The sequence below is a fragment of the Anoplolepis gracilipes genome, chromosome 8, assembly GCF_047496725.1.
Source record: "Anoplolepis gracilipes chromosome 8, ASM4749672v1, whole genome shotgun sequence".
Lineage (NCBI taxonomy): Eukaryota > Metazoa > Arthropoda > Insecta > Hymenoptera > Formicidae > Anoplolepis > Anoplolepis gracilipes.
The window spans coordinates 1,620,612-1,644,690 of NC_132977.1; the positions used below are offsets into that span (position 1 = coordinate 1,620,612).

Here is a 24,079-nt window from a genome sequence, read left to right on the forward strand (position 1 = left end):
CGCGTTAACTGGAGAATAGAATAAACTTTCTGTGTGAGCCGTTTTATGGATTTACCCGCCGAGTCATAAAGGATAACGTCACGTGCGCACGGGAAACGTATTACATTTATGTATGCGTATATCAAGTATCTAATTGTAGGGAAACGATATTATATCGATTATATAAGCGTCGCAATTATACCAGACGACTGTCGCGCGCTGCAAGATTTTTTTTATCGCACGCAAATCATATGTTTCATCACAGAATGAATATCCTGAATTCAGCTTATGATTTTTACCTTTAAAGAAAAAGAAAACAAGTAATATAAACGGCGACACTATTTCATCAATTATTTCTTAAAAATTAAAGAAATCAATTTTAGTCGAAAAAAAATATTTAAAATTGCCCTATCTCTATAACGTTATCGACATAGTAGATGAAATTCTGTGTCCGATATTTACTTGACAATTTTTCGCGCAATGTAGACTTGTAAAGACGTATGACGGAGAGGGACATTTCTCAATTCAAAGACTCACGGTCTGCCTGATATTTTTCCCTTTCATATACCAATTAAAGAAGCTAATTAACCATCTTTATGAGATGATGCGCGTCGGAGCTCGATCAATGACACCTCGATAAATCGAAGATGCGGGACGGTGCATTATATTATGCTCGCCGGCAAGATGTCTGGCTACGCGGCCGGTCTTAATTTTTCTCAATTGATTCGCGCAATTACCGATTATTAATGACCTCGGTGATGACCTTAGCGATGCACACGCTCTTCAGGCGATGGACACGCCAGGTGAAAAAGCGCGAGACATAACCCATACGTCAACTTATTTACGTTGACATACGCGCGAGTGCCGCACGCAGGCGGCGCATCTCTCGACGCGACGCGACGCGACGCGACGCGACGCGACGTAATAAGGCGTTTATGGTGAACATGCGGCGAGATGGCGAGATCGCGTTGTCTTTATATCAGATTTCTTGCGTGCGCGCGCATGTTACTTTGTACTCACAGTGTTGGTCGCTACGTTGAGAGCACGATTCCGGTCGCGACCGAACACGGCTGGCTGCTGGTCGGCAATGCATAAGCGCGCATTACCCAAAGATTACGATTATTTTATAGCGCTATACGCGCGAGTCGTAAAATTCACGTGCCATTTTAACAACTGGCTTCCTGCTGGCGTCCTGCAGGTTCGTGTGTTGTAGCGAGCGCGGCGACAGGGCGAAGGACGCGCGCGGCCCAAGGGGGTGGATGGTTTTTAATTGATAAATAAATCACGGCGCGCGCGACACTGATTGAGATTCGCATTCGACATTCTCAATTACCGCCAGCGACCCTGAGCCCCGCCGTGTCGGGCCATTTCTCGTCGTTCAAAATCTTGTTTATTGGCGAACGCTCCTTCTATCGCCGCGATCCGTCACCACTCATCGTATGGAACGAACGAAGGGTTGTCTAACTACGCGCCAACATCAGGTACATGAATAAATAAAGTGTTCGCGTGTATCTCTTTCTCTCTCTCTCTCTCGCTCTCTCGCATTGAAAAATCTCTAATAAGATGAATGATTTATCGGGTGAACGAGCAAGAATGAGAAATTCGTTGTCGTGAGTCTCGTGACATCTTACTGTCCTTTCGAGCACATAAATTTTCTATTGTGAAATATTTTAATATAAGAATATACAAAGTTTTGAGTTATGGGAGAAACCGTTATGCAACGAGGTATCTTAGCGCATTCGTTGTACAAAATGATAATTAAAGCCGATATTACCATACGAAATATAGGATAACATCAACCTCGTTAAAGCGTTCTAGAAAGACCCATGGAGATTTTAAGTCGACTTCGAGAAAAGTCTCCGACATGTCCATCCTCGCACGATAGAGATTTGATAAGCACCGATGATTAAGCACCGAAAGCATTCACAATGGCATCCGAAGACCCATATAAATAGCGAACACGTTAGGGACGTTGGGGGCGATATGAAGGAGTTACGGAAGTCGTGCGGCGATCATTGTAGTCCTCACAGTGGGAGCGTTTGTATATTCTGACAATTTCCAGCGTTGCTTTAGGAGCCCGACCGACGTCTTTTGTGTGCCAGCCGATGCGCCGTCGAGTCGGCTATATGCTCGCCATCCTCCTTGCCTACGTGTTGTCCGGTAGCCGAGGTATTTACCTACTTACGCCCCACACGCGAGAGCGCGTACACGCTGTCGAGACATAATGCTCGAGAAATATGAGCTCACGACCCCCCGGTAGCGCGGATTCCTATGACGTGAACAAAACGCGCTCGCCGCTCGGAGAACAGTCTCGTTGCGTTATGTATTAGAAATCTTACATAGTATCAATTCTTAGATTTTAGTCGCGGGATATCTCTTGAGAAAAACGAAGAAATTTTTAATCACAAATTCGTTTTTTTTTTTTTTTTTTTTTTTTTGCAATAATTTCTTTCTTCATCAAGAACGCACACATATTTTCTCAAAGAAATGATAAAGAATAGATAATATCGATAGTGTGAGAAACAGTAAATGAGAAAAATTATAAAAATTTAATTTAATATTTCGAATATAAGGCTTTTAATATTTACAAATAAACAACTATCAAACTGGCAAATAAGAGCACTACGCACATGTTAATGCGTCTTTGAGAAATTAATTTTTCCGCGAAAATTGAAACGTGCACAGGGTTGAGAATTCTATACCCTTTTTACCTCCTCCCCCCCCCCCCCCCTAAAGAGACGTAGACGAGAAAATTTAATTTAATTTAATTCTTAATAGCTCAGAAATTGTTATTATTAAAATTATAATTGTCTCATATATTGTGCAGTTTCTTATAAAATCCAGAATCTATTTATCAAAAAATGTGATCGTTTATAATCGTTTCTCTGTAATAATAAACAAATGTCGCTAAAATTTACATATAATGTACAATTATTCTACACCGGTTACTATACAATACGTTCTTACTGTTAGAGATTTAGTTGCACGATACCCGAGGATGATCATCCGCGAAATGACTCAATCAACGAAGCTATTTGCACGTCGTCAAAGCTATCTCTCGTGCGTTTTCCTCGTTTTCTACAATTGTGCACTATATTCAAAGCAATCTCGTGGACGTTTTCACGATTATCCGTGAATGGCGACATCGGAGACTGAAACGACTCTGCTTTCCGTGCAATAGTAATCTCGTAATTGCTTTGGAAAACGTGTACGCACTTCTTCGTGCGAGTATGCACAGGTACGTGCTCACTCTGTAAGCGGAGATAAAACACGTCCGATGCAATGTCGCGGCGAGGTACACAGGTGCACAATGCACTCTCGGGGAACGAGAGTGGGAAGAAGAGAGAGAAAGAGGTACCGTATAGTAGACTACTTAAAATGCATTGGCAATAAGCTGCGTCGCGTTACGCGTCGCAGGCCGTCCACCGGGCCTGTGCGACTAGTCCAACGGCCTCGGTACGGAGTTATAAGACTTAAAGTCGTCTCGTCTAGTCGTATAAGCGGTCTCACCGACGGCGGCATTTACACAGAGAGAGGTTCAAAGCTCTCTTCTATGGATGCGACGGAGGACTTAGAGAGCGAAAGGGTGATGTGAGAAAGACGATGCGAGTTCTAGCGCAGCGACAGCGTTGCGTTTAATTGCGAGATCGGAGGTTGTCGGACGTGCGATAGAAATTATTAAAGAATTATGCCGACTCTTGGCGGTGTAAGCAACTTAAGGGATAACGTGAATATATGAGATGAAATTCGAAAATTAAGATGTCGGAAAGAATTAAAGAAATAAAATTAATAAAATGATTTATCCTGTACGGCAAGTTTTAATAAACATGAATCGTCGAAAAGATTATTATGTTCAAAATCGAAGATTATTTTATTAAATCAATAATATCTTTTCCTAAAAATAATATAAAGTTATCGATAATAGTAATTAATTTTGAATTATATCGATCATTATTCTAGCTCGTATTTATAGTTTTCAGTGTTAAAAATATGTATATAAAAGATTTTTACACTAGATAAATAATTTTCATATATATGTACAATTAAATTTATCATCTGCAGACTTGTGTTGAATTACATTCTCTTTTTTCGATAAAGATAATAAGAAAATAATATGAATAATACTTTATCAAATAAGTTTCAATGTGTAGAATATTCTGTAAAATATTCGACTACTAACTGAAATTACCAAGTCAATTTTCCATCTCTCCCGAGCCACGTGACTCGCGCGTGGGATTCACGCTTAGCAAAGGGATTGCATTAACGCCAAAGTATCCGACGAAGGTACTACGTGGCTGAACGAGGTGTTTGAAACGTAATACCGGTAACGAGTACCTAATTCAAGCGTGGCTGCGTCATAAGTCCGGCAAAGTACGCTGTAAGTTGTCCCCTCCCCTGGCCGTAATGATGTTTATGGGCTATTCCCGCGACTGTCCATGGTGCATCCGGTAAATGCGGCCGGTAACGTAGATATGTACCTACTCCAAACTGGAAAACCATCGATGGCGGTCGCAATCGCTGACTGGAATTCCGCGATGAATGGAACTGGCGTACTCAGGAGCGATGTGAAGGGGGAACTCGAAGAGCAAAAGCACGAGCGAGAATAACGTCCGGTATTGTTTCGAGCTGCCGAGTGCGTTGAGGTCGCCGGTTCAACCGCGAGGATATTTTAACGCCCGAGCAAGCGGTGTCGCTCGATGCGGAAGCCACTACGGGAATGTTTCCCGCTAACGCTTTGTTCTTTTAAGTTTCAAGTCGTTAAGGCAGAGTATTCAATACATTCGCAAGTCAATAATGAAAGTATTCAAAATGGATTACCGTTTGTGACAATCTTAAGGAGAGAGTATATCTAAATATATCTATTTCAAGAAAAATTTATAAATGTTTTATTTCTTTATCTGCTAATTATATTTTAAATCAAATTATTTTATAGATATGTTTTAATTTCATCGATTTTTAAGTAAACTGCAAGACAAGGAACAAGGATTTTAAATACATTTTGAAGATAAGATATAAATATTAAATTGTCTAATAAAATAAATGTAATTAATACATTAAATTAATGATTAGCAAATATGATATAAATCAAATTAATAATAAATTAATTAAATTAATAAAATTCTTGATTACCTTGTATTACCTTGTATTACGGAAAACAATTACATATCAGTTCATAAGATTAATATAATGAGTCATTAATTATTATTAAAGTTCTCGAGACGATAATGGATGCCGATACATTGTAAAATACCCATTACTTTTCTCATCTGTTATTAATGCTACATTATTTAATGTCAAACGATGATATTACTATATTTCTACGTAAAATAAACTACATGGAAAGTAAACTTGTCAGTAACTACTCTGTGGCGGATCGACTTTCTCGCGTCTAAATTTCTTCGGACTGGATATAATCTACAAAATGCGCGATACTAATCGTATAAGATAAAAACCTATGCTTATCCTATCCTTATATCCTTAAAATCTAATTTTATTTTTATAGAATATTTAACTATTTTTTATTGTTAGCTTTGTTTGATTAACTCAAAGCTTCAATAATAAAAATTAATTATCAATTAATAATTGCACCGTTTTACATTTTACATTTCTATCTGGTAAATTTTTGAAATATTTTGCTTCACTGTAGTGTTGAATGAAAATTGTAAAAGAATTTTGAGAAAAACATTAGAGAAAACAAATTGAATTTGCTTGGATTTAAAATCTATAGAATAGTGTTTTTAAAAGATTCATGTGGATTATATCTGGATATTTATTTAGATTTCTTAATCGTAATCTATGATATACTTTTAAAAAATCTGATTTAGATTTCAATTATATTTTAGAAATTTTTCTATGCGGGAAATCTAACCATCCATGACATAACGAATGAATAAATTCAACACTGTGCTTTAATCCTGCGCCGTAATTTCCAAACCGAGATGCTGGATGCGTTCTCGCTTTCGTTCGCGCGATCGTAAAGAGTGCGCATTTGAATATGAATAAATCGTGCGCAGTCGGTTTGCTCGCTCGTTTGTTCGTCCATTTGCTCATCCGCGTGTCCGTTGGCCAGTCCAGCGCAACGACGGCGGCGGCTTGCATATCTGTCCGACTCGGCAGAGTGTTTTACACACGTGCATTTATGGATTGCTTAATGGCGGCCGCCTACAAATTAGATAAGCGGTAAATCAGAGATCGAACGGACCACCGCGCTCGCACAATACGCATGGACCCCACGGTGGGCATTGTGCGTTGTTGTTCGTGCCATAGCTAATAAAAAATTGGGTGCACCGGGCCGACGTTGTCAATGACGGAAAGTTTGAGCTCCCTCATCTTTCGCATCGAGAGAAGGCAACCCGAAGCCCAGTCATATATCACAAGCGAATAAAATACATCTCGGAAAGAAATAATGACCCGTCATATGTGGAATACGTGAGAAAACGCAAGAACCATTGTCCTCGCCGCTAATGCGATAATGGAAAAAAAAGCTCGGGGTTACAGGCTCGATTGTCGTCTCGTCGCGCGATGTAATAGCAGTGGATTTTAATGTCAGTGGGTTATATACGCGTTGTTTTTCGCGCGAAATGTCGGAAATCACACCGCTCGACTGGCATAAACCATAGCAAAAAGATGTCCTTTCTCTCTCTCTCTCTCTTTTCTGCACTTATATAGTTGTAAAAAACAAATGTTTAATATTATATTTTTTCATTTTGAAAAAAAATATTAAGATTTATTTGCGATATTTCTCTTCTTAATATTTTTTTTTAATTATTTTAATTATTTTAATTATTGTAATAATGCGTTATGTAAAAGTAATATTATTGATTTTTCCAAGTGAAATTTTATGAAATCAGTTCATAGCTCTTTAATTTTACGCGACTGAAAAAGCAACTGTGTAAATGCTCCGCGGATGGATGCTTGCTACAAGTATAGCACTCTCGTGTTCTCGTCGAAGCGACGAGTAGCGGCGAGTCGCACAGGAGCATTAAAAGACATACCGGCGCGCGCGAATAGTGATTACTATGAGGCTGCTCGGAGCTACGGCTGCAGGTTGATTATCTCACCTGTCCGGACTCTTTTACTCTCGCTGCTGCTATAATAGGTTCCTCGTCCCCCATACCAGTGGTCTACCGCTGCCGCACTCTCGCTGCGCGCGCGATTATATTTCTTGCTCCCCTATGTACCCTCCCGCCCCCACCGCCGATCACAGGCCTCCTTCCGCGTTGCTTTCGCGACTTTGTTTTTTCCCTACTTGCCTCCCGTGTTCCCTCAGAAAATGATCGTCGGCAGCTGCTTGAACGCGATTTATTGCCGATCGGAACGATTTCCCGATTTTTCAGCCACCTGTAACGAGAGACGGCGAACGCGATTTTCTACACGCGGCGCAATGGTGATAGCAGGTAGCAAAGATGTGGAATAGCAATTACATTTTAATGGCTGCATTATTTAATAAAAGGTGGTGACTAAAAAATGAAAAAGGAAGTATATTAAAAAAAAATGTATATAATGTACGCCATTATATACAATATTCTTGAATTATTAATTCCATATGTAAAAAAATAATCACGAACCTTTTCCCCGTATTCAGATAATTGCGACGAACCTAAGCATGATCAGAGAATGTATAATATATATGTATATATCTCGAATATGCCGTCGAATATATACCTATCCACTCTCCATTTACGAAACGAGGTTCGCGAACGCGCGCGGGCAATTACTCAGGCGATCGCGCTCGCGGAGGCGCAGGCGGAAGGAATAAATCGCATAATGGAGGAGAGTAAACGAACCGTCGTAGACATGATCTACGTCGCGGAATCAGATTTTTTGCCCGCGTCTGTGTACGTGCCACATAGAAAACTCCATTAGGAGAGACGTTAGATCTCTTCTCCTCGTTCATCACGCGCGAGCGCGCCGAGAGTGCATCGAGAGTCAGTGCATTCGCGTTCCCGCAACACTCGATAAAGCGAGACCGTCGCGGGGTAGGGGCACCCGCATTGGAAGGGGTTGCACCGTCGAGAAGGAATAAGCCAAGAGAACAGAGGGGGAGAGGGGCGAGTCTTTGCGGCGGCGGCGGCGGCGGCGGCGGCGACCGCGGTGCCAGGGAGCAGAAGAACCGTCGCTTTTTTGTCCAAGTCAATATATCAGCGCGGGGGCCATGTCTAACGGGTAATGCACTGCTCGATCCCTCCTGCACGACGAAAGGAAGCTGCTGCTGCTGCCGCCGCTGCCGTTGCTCTCGCTGCGGCTACGGCGATAGCGACTGTTACCGCCGCGAAACGCTCCGGGCAGTCGCACGGGATCGTCGTTGTCAGAGAAGAAAACTACTTCATTTTCCGCGCTGCCGACGACCGTCAGAGGCTGCCGTGGGGGTCGAAATCGTCGGCGCGATTATTGTGTTTTTCAGCCGATACCGAGTCGATGCACCGGCCGTCCCTTCGCGAAACCGCCTTCGTCGGTACAAAGTGAAGAGATGACCCGTTCTTGTTCGTCTGATGATTACAATATATATATATATATATATATATATATATATATATATATATATATATATATATATATGTATACGAAGGATGTAACACGTTTGCACGATAGAAGTTGAAATAACTGTAAGAAATGTATAAGATGTGTAAAATGCAATCGCCGGACCCTTATATTGGCAGCTGAAGGTAAATAGCATAAATCTCTCGGAAGCGACTTGTCTAAGAAACAGATAATGCTGCGTTTCTCGCGATTGCGCCTAGACGATAGTGAGCGAGGCACCGATTTGACAAATTGCCGCTGTCTTCTCTCAGGTATAATAACTACTAGCGCGACGATATTATAAAATCGCAATGAATTTTTTTTTTTAATACTCAGGTCAGGTCGAGACACTCTCCTCCGCTCAATTAGCCTCGCATTCCACGAGAGACGGACAGATGCTGTTACCACCCGCAGTGTACGACATGTGAATTTGATCACAGAGTTATAGATGAGTATATGTAATATATTTCGTGGACGAGTATGCACATGCGAATGTATTTTAACCTTTCAATCTTTAGCTTCCAGATAATTTCGATCGATGATGAGCATATAGATTTCATTTTTGCTTCAACATAATTATTTTTTACATTCTTCCGTGAAAATGTACAAAAATAAATTTTACAATTACTCAATCTTATTTCATATTAAAAGAAAAGTAAATCGTAATAATTATGTGCATTTTAACTATTTAAAAAAAAATCGAGATTTACATACACAAATGAATGCTTTATACGTATTTTTCAAGATATTTTAATATATATTTCGAAAAAAATCTTAATTGAGAGATACTACAAAATTACAACCTTAGACGAATCCAACACATACATGTTTGTAATCACGTCGCGCAATGTTTCGTTAACTCATTTCACTCGTCGACGAATATAAATAATCACGAATCGATTGCGTAATTGGTAAAATTGTGCGCGAACCTACAGTCGATTCTCCGTAATAGCATCCATAATGCATGCCAATTTCACCGCGGAAGCGTTTTTAGGCCGTCTCTGAATGATCATCGTTCTTCGCAGATTCGCTAAGCGAAACTCGTACGCCCCGGTGTTCGAAGACCTCTGACGTCAATCGATTAGCATCCAGACGATCGCTTGACAGCGACGAATTATTGTCACTCACGCGCTTCCGGGATACGTAGAGCGGCCGCCTTCTTTTTCTCTCGCGCGCGTAACCAATCGGATGAACGAGACGAAACGCGTGTCGTTTCTCGAAGCCATCTCGATCGTCAGGGAAACCCAGGTCATATCTCATCTGAATCGCTTATTTTTTTTCTTTCTTACTCCTCTCTCTCTTTCTTTCTTTCTTTCTCTATTTTTTTTCTGTAATCCTTCGCGTTCCAGCGCTCCCTCTCTCGTTACACGCATGCTATGATTTATGATTGCGACTTCGCGAAAGTCTACTCACGATTAGAAGTGTCCGCGAATTACTTATCGGCTCGGTGAGCGAGCATACTCGGCACGATTGTTGTTCAGTAGCTACTTGCGCGGAGTCGGTGTTACTCTCGCGCAAGTAGCCTAGGAAACGCTCTCTCGAGATAACTGCAAGGCCATGAAAACCATAATTTATTATGATGGCTCTCGCCAGGAGGAATCTGGTTCACACACGATGTGCGAGCTGACCTTTTACGCATTACCGTCCCTTCTTCGTCCCGCTGCTCTTACAAACGCGAACAAGAAGCGAGAAATAAGTCGGATTTTGTACATTAAATTGAAGAGAAAAGATATATATTTAATATTTGATGCAAAAGAAAAAGAAAAAATTTTTCTCTTGCAAATAAATATATTAATAGTATTACTTTTATTGAGTATAAAAAAGAAATTATACATATATTAATTATCTAATAAAAAATGTATAATTTGATAAAAACACAAAAAGTGAAACGACAATATTGATGCTATGAGGGTTAATTACAAAGAGAATAGCAATCTACATTTTAGCAATTTCATAAATAAAAATATGTTATTTTATAAATAAGTAAAAATGTTGCTAAAAAAAGATAAAAATCTCCAGCATCAAAATCGTACATTTTTATATTTTTGGAGTATACCTTTGCGTTTATCAATTACATAAAAATATATAAATCATTACATTTCTAAATTCATGAAATTTTTTTTTTTACTTGGTCAAAGTATGCAGAAACAAGATACGATTATATCCTTGACTCATTCCAATTTCAACGTCGTTCTCTATATCTTAACGATTATAGAATAGAGATTAACATAAGGTCAAGGTAAATTAATTAATTCTAGATTAGCGGCACACTCTTAGGTTAATCGTTAAACGCGAGAGGCATCTTTCCACCGAGACGAGCGAAGGCCAGTTAATGCCGCTGATCCGAATCTCTTCGGCGATATTATTATCGTCATTATTGTCGTTATCATTATTATTATATGGTGAATATGCAAAATACACGAGTGAGTCGGCGAAGTCATCCTCGCCCTCGTCCGCCGCGCTTAGAGAGAAGGGAGAGGGGAGGAGGAACGAGATGCGCGACTATGTGAGCAAGGATGAAGCGAACATCTAGAGGCCTTCACACCTCTCTCTCTCTCTCTCTCTATCTCTATCTCTCTTTACGTTTCTACCTGTCTGACCATCTCGTTCTTCTCTTCGTCTCTATACACCGTGCGCGAGTATTCGCCAATTAAGCTCTATTCAAGCAGCCCAGGCACCGCAAGGTGGCCCTCCCCCTCTACCTCACGGCCCTCTCGCCCTCACGCCGAGACCTCGCCGTTAAATCCAGATTAAGAGCGGCGCATGACACGTTGAATCCGCGGCTCGTCGATCCAGAAACATTTAATTTAGACGTTACCGCCTGTTGCCGGGAGGAGATATCTCTCTATTCACGAGACATGCCGTGTCTCCTCTCCCCCGCGGCCGATGTTCAGGAGCGGATCACTTGAGGGCCTGTTCGCGCTTTGAGGAACGATTTTTTTTGCAGTTTGGACAGTTTAAAAGCCTAGAGATCTATGCTCTTTGTAAAACTATCTCTATATCTTATATATTAGTATATATATATATATATGAAATGAATGGACTTTAAAAAAATTCAAGCTTTCAACAGAGTCGAAAAATGTATTCAAGCTTAACTTTTAACAATGCAAATAATGAATTTAATTTGATAGTTATTATTTAATGGATGTATATAAAAAAATATCTAAAAGTTTGAATGCGTAAATAATTATGGAAAAAGATGATAACATCAGCTACATGCGACTGCGAGGATATCTTTTCTCGATAAGCATGAACAAATGTAACCCGTCCGTTCTGAAAATATGAATCGAGGGATGCTGAGCATTGACTGAAGAATAAGCGTATATAAGTATATAGAAAAGAGAAGGGCGTAGTAGCATGCCATCGTTACGGGATTACGACTTGGCATCGCTAGCACAAGCGCGGTACATGTATACCGAGTGTCCGGCCCAACTCCATCGACCTCTCGTCGCCTTCGATGTGTTTATCCAACGATAACAAATTACCGAACGAATATGTACAGTCATACTCTATAATTGCGCGACTACCGGCGGCGGAGAGGCCGGTCGATGAAGCGTCCCACCGGGGTTAGAATCCGCCAGAGAGTCGAAGGTGAGAAGCGCGACGTGAATACAACGGCTACAGCGGTCGCGGAATACATGCGTATTCCGTGATCTGAAGGGGCACCTCTATCTATGGGGGAGGGGGGAGGGGGCAGGATGCGCCCGCGTCGCCTTCTTACAGACTTCTTACACTGTATAGATCGCTTCTATTTCTATCGTCGTGCAACACGCTCTCCGACGTCGCTCCCGCGACCCTTTTCCCGCAGATCGTAACGTCAAATTACTACGTGCGCGCGGCCCGACCGTACGGTAACTGCGGAGCGATCGAGCAGGAGGGGAGGGGAGGGGAGGGGAGGGGGGACTGAGGAAAATAATACGTCAGACAGGTATTAATCCCTCGCGCGGTTCAAATATTTCCCCGCTCGGTAGTTCGCTCTGAAGTAATTTCGCCGAGATTCCGTCGAGAGCGCTACGGGATTTCAAATCATTGCCGATTGGCAAATGAAGCTATTTTATTGTTCAAATATACTGAATGTTATTGGAACAATCTTTATATATTTCTCAGCTAGTATATTCTATATTTTCCTTTTTCAGGTGAGAGATGTAGAAATCGTTGATGCAAAGAAATGTATTTAATATTTTACTACATTATTAAAATAATACATTAAATTGACAATATAAATAATGAGGAAGCAATAATAATAGCAATAATAATAGCAATTTAGATTTCTCAGTTTCAAATATGTTTGCACTTGTTGAATAAATTCTAGTCGCACACCGATGACTTTTCGTCACCGTATTTATCACAACACTCGCGCGGTCATCGATAATCTGAAAGTGTAACGTTACAACGGTTCGCGTAGATGCTCCAGACTCGAGTAGAGAGTCCCGAGCCGAGGAGCCAGCAAACTCTCACGGCCTCTGAACTCGCACTCGTCATAACTGCAAATGGAATGAATACCTGCCTGCCCGCCTATAGTAGTAGCCACGAGTGGCCATTGCCGGTGGATGGTTACTGGCATTTACGGCACTAACCCACTGAATGCAAGCTCTAAGATTGGCTCGAGATATTAAGCGCGCTGTACGTATACGTACACGTGCACCACCTACACGCGCGAGCGACACGCAATGCGCACGTAAACGTGCTGCACGTCGCCGGATCCACCGCCATCGTACCGATACATCGACACATACGTACACACGCACACGCACACGCACACACACATGTATATATATATATATATATATATATATATATACACGTATACACGCGAGAACATCGCGAGAGGTGAGGATATACCTATCTACCTGCGCGTACCACGGTAGGTAAGTAGATAGAACGTAGCCCCTGGAGGCAAGCCGAAGCAACGAATTACGCGATGACCCGGCGACGAACGGTGCGACGACTATCGCGAAGAATAGAGTTGCTATATAGGGTGAGTATATAGGGTGAGTCACGTTTACATCAATCGTCTCGGATAACTCGAATGTTGCTACGATAAGTTTCTTTGATTTTAAATATCGCATCCGCTTAATAAATATCGATGATTAGTAAAAAAAAAAAAAAAAAAAAAATAGTAAAGAAAAGAATGACATTTTTACATTTAAATAATAATAATTATAAATGTGTGTAATAATGAATAATTATATTTTTAATATTTTTAATATTGTTTTACAATTAAACAGTGATGCACAGCTTGATTGAAAATAAAAACGGATTAGAAAATAATCTTAGACTTAAAATAATTATGAAAACCTTATTCATTATTCTTAGGTTTATCTGGTTGTTTTGCTCACCCTGTATAAATATATCTACGCGCGATGTGGTAGGCACGCCGACGCCGGCGACGAGCGAGGTGCGAAGGTGGCATCGGCTCGAGCACCTGCTACCGTCATTATCATCAGGCCGGCACTCCAGAAAACACGGGAAGCAAAGAGACGAGATTCGAGTCTAATTTCTGCCTACGGGCGCAATCCGCTCTCGTTGCCTGCTCACCGTGGCCGCGGCGTAGCGCGCGGTAGAGCAAGCCAGATACCCGATTTAACTTTGCTTCTCGTCCGAGCCGATCATTACTACATCGTGGCCGCGACAAAACCCGTCTACACGTACGATTTGTTCGAACGCTTCCGGCGTTTCTCGATCCGTCGCGCGAGCGTTAATTCCCCACGACAGTTGCGCGATTATAATAGCGAGCTAATACAGCTGGCAACTCTGGTAAATCTAATCACGATTTTTCAACCGGACGCGCACAATGCTTACCGAAAGCTACAACACGGTTGCCTTGGTTGTTAGAATCAAATCACGAGCTCCGTACGTGTGATGATAGTAGTAGTAGTAATAGTTGTGTTTATTGACGGCCTAGGGCACGTCTTTTAAAATCACATGACAGGCATATATTAAGCAGTACAATACGGGATACAAGTTGTAAGCAAGACTGTGAAGGCATAAAGGTGCAAAGGTGTGAAGGCGTAAATTGTGTACCTGAATTACGTACGTAAGCTTACATGTAGCAAAATTGACAGAAAAGATTAGGTTTCGAAAGAAGGAGAACAATAATGCCAAGCTAACGGATGTATAACCTGCGAGAGATATTTATATAAGCAATATATATTTTCTACATTTAGTTAATAATAAATAAAAAATTTTTTTAACTTTGCGATTAGTTTTGTGTATGTTTAAAAAAATTCACTTTACGAGACGCTACTGCGTTTTTTTGATTAATATTGCATCTATTTAGCTGACGACATATAACTACAATCAAAATATATATGAGAATTTGACGTTTTATTCCAGATTTTGTGCTGCAGTTGTATCGTTAAAAATAATACTTATGTTTAAGCTTAAAGATAAAACGCCGTACAAAGTAAAATTAAAGAGAAATTCTTTTAGTACTTTAATTACTAATTAATTGCTTTATTTTCGAGTTTATTGCAATTTTTAATCCAGAGCAATTACTTTAATTTAAAAAAAAAAAAAAAAATACAAATATCTAGAAGGATTGAAATTTATTGAAAGGAAAGATGCAAGTATATCGATTATGGCTCACTTATAAATCACGATAGATGAAAATCTCAGAATAATATACGAGTACATCGTACAAAGAAACATATATCATATGGTGAACGATAGAGCGAGAGAATTCGAGCGGAACAAAAGGAATTACCATATTCAAATACCAGTAACGAGAAAATGATCTTCGCAAAAGGAAAAACATTTTCCTCTTCATCGGCGAAATAAACGACTCACAAATCGCTTGATCTATCGTTGCTGATTAAATATAAAATTATTGGAATGCTTATTCGAGGTAATGTAACGATTCTGATCCGCGGAATTGGTTACTCGTTCTACTTCTTATAAATGAGTATTTCTATTAGAATATTCATGTATGTCATATATATCTATTTAATTTGTTTATATGCGTGAATTATAATATTCAGCAGTTTTTCAATTCTATTCACGTCAAGTTATTAGAAAAATTATGCTGAAAAAAATATATTTTCAACGATACATCAACGATTGTACAACAATTATTGTTCTAATTGTAAGTTAATGAATATAATATTAATTATTGTGGTGATTTTCACTTTATTTCGATTATGCACATCACACACATGTGCCACTATCGTAAGATAGAAGCATCGAGACTTCAATTTGATGAGAATTTCAGCTACAGATAGTTAGATCGTCAAGCTGCATTTCCCGCGGAAAATATATAGGCATATTAAATATTTGGTTCGCACATAAATGAAATACTCATAAATGAAATTTGTAATATGTTCATGCAGAGGTTCGAGTCGGGATAAAGAGATGGCAGTACGTACACTACTCACGTGTATTTGAAACTTAAGTTCGTCCCTTCTCTTTGAACGGCTGAAGCATCATGAAAGCGAAAAGAAATAATGCGATGGTACTTATTAATATCTATTATTTCGACACACACGATCATACGTGTTTGTGAATTATTTCGCAATCTCAAGTGGAAAAAAAATCTAACAATATACGTGGAATAATTGCGCGAAAATCACCTCGTCGATTCTTATCGAATTTCCGAAGCGCACACAATAGACGATCTCGCGTATAAAGAACACGGAAGGAAATGATGCTGGTCCGCTCGAAAGCGAGAAGGTGGAGATGTACCGGTGGGGATTTACCACCCAGCGAAAAATTAATAAATCCTGCTCTTAAACAAACAAACTCCACCTACCCGCGGATCGGATAAGAACCTGGCTATTGATTTATTAATTTAGAGCTGCCCATTCTAAGACACGGTCAGGAAAGGGAAGGGAAGGGAAGGGAAGGGAAGGGAAGGGAAGGAGAGGGAAAGGAAGAAAGGGAGAAAAAGAAAGACGGAAAGAGAGGTCGGGGAAATATATCTGCGCTCGCTCTCTCGCGCGCGCGCGCGCGCAGACGCGCTTCTTCGTGTAGCGCTTCGGGACTCGGGACCCGAAGTTAAGGGATCCGCTATCCAACGTGGTATCGGTAATTATAGCCCTGAACGCGGGCGCGCGTTGGTTACGTTCATTACTGAATTATCGGCTTCGCTCGGCAAACAATATGCCCCTTTCAACCCCTCCGTTCCCTCCTCCTCCCCCTCCCCCTGCCCCTGCCCCTCTGTCTCGCCCCCGCACAACCCCGTTCGGCGTCGATCCTCTTCCCTCGGATGCGACGCGATCGAGCCGCCTTTTCCTTTCTCCTTCTCTCTCACCAACCGGGATTCACCGCGGCGGCGGCGGCGGCGGCGACGGCGGCGGCGTACCTTCTTCTCGCTTCACCCTTGAACGGAATCAGCGTCCTATCTGATGGGCCACGGGCTGAACTACGACCGTGCACCTCTCTCGCTCGTTTCTTCTCTCTGTGCCCTCCTCTGCCGAGACTCTTTTCTTATTCCGGCTCTTTGCGGAATATATCGCGCGATGTTTCTCTAGACTACACGATAGCGCGATTATAATGCGCTACGAAATAGATATTGTTACGGATGTAATGGAGCCGAGCACGATTTTTCGAGACTAAAGTTTTAAAGTTCGTGAAGAGAAAGGAAGCAAATCGTGGAGTTAGCTCTCTATAACCGTCAGACGGAATTTATCGTTGCGCTGTTCGAAAGCATGCGAAACCAAAGAAGCTGATAGCGGTGTACTATTACTTCCTTTCTCACAGTGTGTGAACAGGAACTTAATCTTCCCCCTTCCACTTTATACAATATATAAGCGAAGTATATAGTATATAAAATGTGCTTTAACGAGCAAAGCCGAGACGAGATTAACCGCGTAGACGATGCGAACGCTGAAATCCCGCGCGTAGAGCTTCGAACGGTTTCATTTAGACGTCGAAAGCGAGGGGTTAAAGTCGCTATCTACGAATGTGAATTCACCTTAATACGAAGTCTGCGGAGGCACAAGCAACACACTCGGAACGAGCGGGCAGGGGCTTACGGTATATCACGCGGACTATACGAGATGCGAGTCCTCTATGAGGACGCGCGGCATGCTCTTTCGCTGCGTCATCCACGATGAGGAACGCAAGAACGCGCATTACCCACGGATCGTCGTGGCTCCTCCGGTCGATCGTGCGACCACTCCAGCCACCACCACCACGCTTTATTCCGGGCTTCTTTTTCACCGCGTTACATCCACCGCGGATTTCGATCCGCGGCGCCTACTATAGCTACTACCGCGCGACATGACGTCGCGAATAACTTTTATGAGCGGTCAACGGGAGTTGAAAACAAAATTATTACATTGGAACGGATATATGTATATATCTGTCTGTCTATACGAGACTCGAAGAGCATTTAAATATCAAATTATATCGGCAAAAGTGCTAATTGATTTTTCTCTCAACTGTCAATCTATACAATTTAACAAATGATATCGCAAAATGCAATTATGAGTAAATTAATTGGAATATTGAAGTTTATACGAGAGATATATGGGAATATACATATCTAAAGATATTAATTATAATAAAAAAAAAATTTTTTAAATGTCAACGAGACCATAGTGATTAAATCAACCGTGATTATTATATCATCGAAACAATTGAAACGATCAACGGGTGGAAATGAATAGCAGCGCTCGGGGTTCGAAGGACCGTGCCTGCGCTGAGATGCGGTGGCACGTGAACAATCGAAGGCCCTTAATTCCCGAGCACGAGGCAGACGTCGATGATTCACGACAAGCCGGTTATAAGTTGCTCTCTGCCCGTCGCTTCTCGCCGACCTGAAGCTATTTTCTCGCGGCGCTATTTTCTGCCTATTCGAGGGCGAAAGTTTATAGGGTATAGAGTGCCTAACAGGGTCATCCGTACTCATCCCTAGCGAGAAATTCCGCGAAGCCGTAGCTGATCTCGTTCGGAATCGTTTCTTCTCTGACAGCGAGTTTATGATTGCGGCCTCGCCGCGAAAAGTGGAGCGAGCGAGACGCGGAGATGTTGAAGATCGAAAGAGGGAAGGCGACGTGTCCACGGCAAAGACTAGCTTTGACCGGCCTCAAGGTCTAGTTCTCCGACATCGAGCATTATAGATATGCGGTCCGGTTGCGTTCGAGTTGCGTCGGCGGATAATTTATGCCGCGGCGATACCGCCTAGTTCGCCCTAAAAATTATTTATTTGATTGAACGCCGCTTCGGGGAAGGCTATTCTTAGCCGAGTCGAATGATCGTCCGCTCGCAGGAACGAGTTCTCTCTTTCGTCCTCGTTTACAAAGGAAGGCAGGATCGTATATAAACGCCCGGTGGCACGCAGGTGACTAACAATAAGACGGCTTTTAAAAAAAGTGTCCTGATGAACCCAGCTGATATCGATCCTTGACGATCGATTCTCGATCTTTAACATCGCGTCCAACTCAACTCGCCGCATAAATTGTTTTACATATATCGAAGATAATCAAAGACTCAGCAGCGTTAACAATTAATAACTGTGACGACACGCTTTACACGATGAAGATATTATCTACTACAGTCGAACATGCGCGGGTGGGTGTCTCGATAATACCAATTTTACGTCTGTAATGATAGTACTGTTAGAGGAATCAAGCGTGGAGCGTTCGATAGACGAAGCGCAACGGATAATAGACGTCCGTTCTCGTAATTGGGTACACCTGCGGGACTGAACGATGTCGAAAGTGCGAGGTTCACGCATGAATCACGTACATCGAATGGTACACCTTCGAGATCGTTACGTTAATCGCGAGTCAGAGATCGATGCAGATACGCGTGTATTCGCTATCATTGCCTAGTCTAGACTAGCGACCGCGACGGAAAGAAAAGAAAAAAAAGAAATTCGATTGCGAGTTTTGCGAGACCTATAACTTTCTACGTTATGTCTCATTAGCTTCCCACACTTGCCATCATACGCGGTCCCCGCAAACAATGCCGAGTATTGTCTTGCGACGGTCATAATTCGTAATTAGCTTCCTGATTAATTATCGATTTATCGGCCAATTATTATAATTATCCTTACCTGCGTCTCGTCGATCTCGTGCACCAGAATATTCCGCTTTATCAGATAGCCCGAAAGGTCTCTTCCCCCTCTTCATTGCGCTCGAGAATCCTATGTGGCCTCTTCGTTAGCTAGTCTCGTAGATTAGCGGGTGAAGAAACGATGCCTGGATATCTGCGCATTAAATTACGTTACTCGATTTAATTTCAACATCTATTACAGAGTGAAAAGTGTACGTTTTTAATTCATAGAAATTTATGCAAATCGCTGTAAAATAGTTCGTTTAATATTTCGCTCTATAGTTACCGCGATGTAAATTTTTATTTTTGTCTTTGTTGGCATAATCTCACGGTCGGTCGAGCACGGGGAGACAGAAATGAACGGCTCGCGTCCCTTTCTCGGTATTCCGCGAGTCGCGAGCGCGCATCAAGACCGAGGACGGCTGGATGCGAGAGTTGGACGGTCGATAGGAGGAGTGGCCGATGCCAGATACGAGGGTCGACCTAACTTTATTGTATTTAATTAATTACTCCGCCCGATAGCCGATCCTGCAATTTGTTGCCCTCCTCGAACCGCCGCCGCCGCCGCCGCCGCCGCCGCCATCTCTCCCTCTCTCCGCGCCGTTTCTTCTTCATTCTCTCGGTCGCCGCCTCCGCTCCTCTCGCGATCACCGCAGAATCGCGCTTGCTCATACTTGCCCGAGTATTATCGCAACCACTCGATAGATCGTCGTACTCATCGGACTCGTTCCGTTCCTGTGTTCAATGCACCAGCACGAGTGTGGGAGGAACATGCGCGCGTAGATATTGACATTTTCTTTGAACTTGAATTATGCACATGCGGCGAAGTACGCGCCTCCGCTTTATTCACATATAATGTGGTTCGTTATTATACTCTCTTTTAGTACTCAAAGTATCTGTTAACAAGTGTGCCTATTGTAATGTATACAGATTTCGAGGATTTCATATTTCATATGCAGCCAAGTTTATTGTAAATAAAACGTGTATATCAAATATGGAAAAAAGGGAGATTAGTAAATATATAATACATGTGAATTTAATGTACGACGTATGAGAAAAGAGAGGAATAGCCCCGACTTGAGATTATCATGTTCCATTGATATATGCGCACTTAAGTTGATTCAAGTATCATGACGCATCGCTATAGCGATTCGAAAATTCGTTCTACATCCGCGATCCAGCAGACTCGTAATACGATACGATAAATTACACGTAGCTCGCGTAACTCGGTGTATACCTTGGAAACGGTATAAGGAGAATACGAAGCGCGCATGCCGCAATAAACGGTATAAATCAGAGTTAGAAGGAGCTGATCCTGCGCGCGACGGCGACGTCGCGGCAGGCACGACCACGCTGTGTATAAAAGCGCGTCACAGCATCGATAATGCGTCCATAATGCTAATTTACCGTTCACATATCGGAGGTCGGAGGAATCCACCTCCCCTCTCCGCCTCGCCGTGAGTCGATCGCGTACGTGCGAGTCCCGGCATTAAACGTCAGTTTGTTGTACGAAGACTTGACCTTGACCCTAGTCTCGACATGATTCGCGTCCTCGCCGAGTACAATTTCGTTATATACTGAGTATCCGATCTTTTTCTCCATCCTTTATGCACCGAGTAATTTTTGTTCAATTTATAATGTAAATTGTATTCAGAATCGAGAATTTTTAAGACTAGAAGTAGGATAGGTTTTTCTTTCGTTACGAAAATCCTTGTTAAGAAATTATATTCAATGTATTATTAAAAAGAGATTTTATTAAAAATTAATTTCATTTCTGAAGATATTCGCGTCATTGGATCGCGGAATCCGTTGGTGGTGGATATTATCAAAGCGAACATAAATCGAACAAGCTCTTCCATATCATCGGGCATTTGAACGTTTCAGTTTGCAGATAACCCGTTACGCGTTATGTACACATCGTTGCAACATCCTCGACCAGCTCGCGACAGGATCACGATAATGTTTCGCCTATTAGCTCGAATTTGGAGCTCTCCATCCGACCCCCGAGAGCTCCGCTGCTCGTCGTAGGCGCGCGATACGATGAAGAGCGGTCGAGAGTCGAAGCCGAACGAGAGTTTCCAGCGCGTATAAACATCCGTCTGAACGCGCGTCAACCGGTTAAGGCGCTATACGCTATCGAGTCTCGAAGCCACCGGCGGCGAGTGCACTCGGAGCATGACGTCTGCAAGTCACTTCGTGACCGTATCGTGGGAAATACAAATATGTAACTGGGCGTTCCTCGTCTCGTCTCGTCTCGTCTCGTCTCGTCTCGTAACGGCGCTCTCGTAGAGTTACGCCCGACATGAAGAACGAGCGAAGAGTCCCTTCAACGCGAACAAAACGTCTGCGCCCTCGTCTAGCGGTCTATGATGCGCTAGATTTTTATTTAAATCGTTCGCGTAAAAGATAGTGAAGTAGAAAATCAACATTCTAAGATTTTTACTACGAAGGAAATGCTTCAAAAGATTTTCGAAATTGAATTTGTTTTCTATAAACATCTTTTATTACATTTTTTTTTTTTATATTTCTGAATATTAATACTCGCACATTTTAAGTTAAACCTAAATTTTGGAATTTTTATGGTGTCGAGTCTTTTGGACGCGTATATGTGATACGCTTCACGCTGACCGTCTGTTCACCACCGCGCACCGCAGAGTAACGCTAATTATATGCTATCCGGCGTAATTCTCTGTTTTCTGGTCAAGTATAGGGTAGTCATTAGGACGCAGACGGTAGTTAGGTCGGAATACAGAACAAACTTATCCACTTAACTAACTAACCTAATTTTCCTCGAGATCCCATCACGCGGTCGTCTTTGCTTTGTACTCGCGGCATAGAGAGAGAAAGAGAGAGAGAGAGAGAGAGAGAGAGAGAGAGAGAGAGAGAGAGAGAGAGAGAGAAAGAGAGCAAGGAGGAGTAAAAAGAAACAGAAACGCGTGCGGTAAGGCAAGTTGAGACGAAGGGTGGAAGCAAATCGAGCGGAAAGTACGTGGAACCCCTCTCTTGCTTCAGGGATATTAACATTATAAATCGTCCAGGCCGGCGACACGCCCGGGGCGGAGCCGATCGTATCGGCCCGATACTCACCTTCGGGCCCCGATATCGATTATACTCCGGTGATTGGCAGGATTCGTAACACGCCGCGGGGAACCCGCGATCGATTCCCTCGCGCGTATCCGACGACATTGAGTCGTGCGATGCGTGTCACGCAACGGAAAAAGGACAATCAATTTTGAATCACGGCATTTTATATCTTTGACGACTTGCAAATGGAAAAGCGCTCGAGGTAGCGGAAACAGCTCGTCTTGATAGCTAACAATATAATGTATGTCGTACACATTGATATAATTAATGTTTATGATAAATAAACTGTTTCAATTTTTTCCAATATTTAAGAAATAGTATATATATATATATATATATAATTGACAATTTTATTGCGAGCATTATTCATTTAGTATTTTATCTCTTGCAATTAAATCAATAAATATATTGAGATTATATAATATTTAATTACATGGCGTTGTAATCGTATAATGTACGTTTCGTAAAAATAATGCGCTAATAAAAGTGTGTGTAATGTAAAAATTAAAATTAATAAATTTTACTTCAACTTTATGGTACATAAAAGCTTAAGCATATAGCAGCAGTTTCTTACAAAGTTGCACGGACGGTTATTATCGATAATGATTATACTTCGGACAAGACATTCGACGAGCGGGAGGAATGCCGTAATACGAAAGAGTCTCAAGCACGCAAGAAAACGTGGCAGGTGTCTACGGTCGCTATTAAATCCATTTCCGTTCGGAATCCATCGCGGCTTTAAATCGGACCACGCTCCCGCGGTGTCGTTAAAAATCCGAAACCAGAGAACGGTCGTAAAAAATATCGCCGCCTCTCCCCCCCCCTCCCCTCTTTGCCCCACTAAAGAAGAAGAGCGGTGAAAACGCGCCGATAGATCTCGTGAAAAATGTACGGCAACGATCAACGCTGGCGGTAATTTATTGGGAAGTGTCGAAAAAGAGAGGTGGCTTATCTCTATCTCTCTCTTTCTCTCTCTCTCGCGCGCGCGCGCGCGGCGCTCGTCTTCATTCGCCTCACGAGAAACCTCCTTTGCCTTTCACCATTTTTATTGACACTAAATGTGAAAACTCGTCACCCTACCGGCGACACCTCCGTTCCGGAGATCCTGTTCAAAGTGGCGCGCATAGGTAAGGGATATCCCGAAGTTAAGCCGGGCGATACCGAGTGAAATCGCCGTTGGAATAGGTGGGCCGTTGCGCGCGTATAATGTCGGGTTACGGCGTCGATAATCTTGATGTTAACTATCGAAACGTTGTTGATGTCGCGTAGAATTCGCGCCGCACCTCGTCGCGAAGACGGTTTTTACGGCCGCCGGCGAACGCGCGCACGCGGAGAGTCGCGATGGAAGCGTACTAATTGTGAGTAAATACGCCGATGCTCCTCGCTAGAAACTCTACCTCGAGTCCTTTTGTCCCCTGTTTGCTCGTCACTTAATTACTTGACCTCGCTCGTTACTACCTTCCCGGAATTCCAGACGTTCTTGTCGTTTCTTTGCTTC

At 42.2% G+C, this 24,079-nt stretch overlaps 1 long non-coding RNA gene across 1 annotated transcript in view; it reads right to left on the reverse strand.

The window, feature by feature from the left end:
• The window catches only part of LOC140668560 (uncharacterized), a 189,271-nt gene that overhangs the window by 21,555 nt on the left and 143,637 nt on the right, over positions 1-24,079 (reverse strand). The window contains exon 2 of the long non-coding RNA XR_012047198.1: positions 19,499-19,651. This is a non-coding gene — a long non-coding RNA (uncharacterized lncRNA). The remainder of the gene's footprint in view (positions 1-19,498; positions 19,652-24,079) is intronic.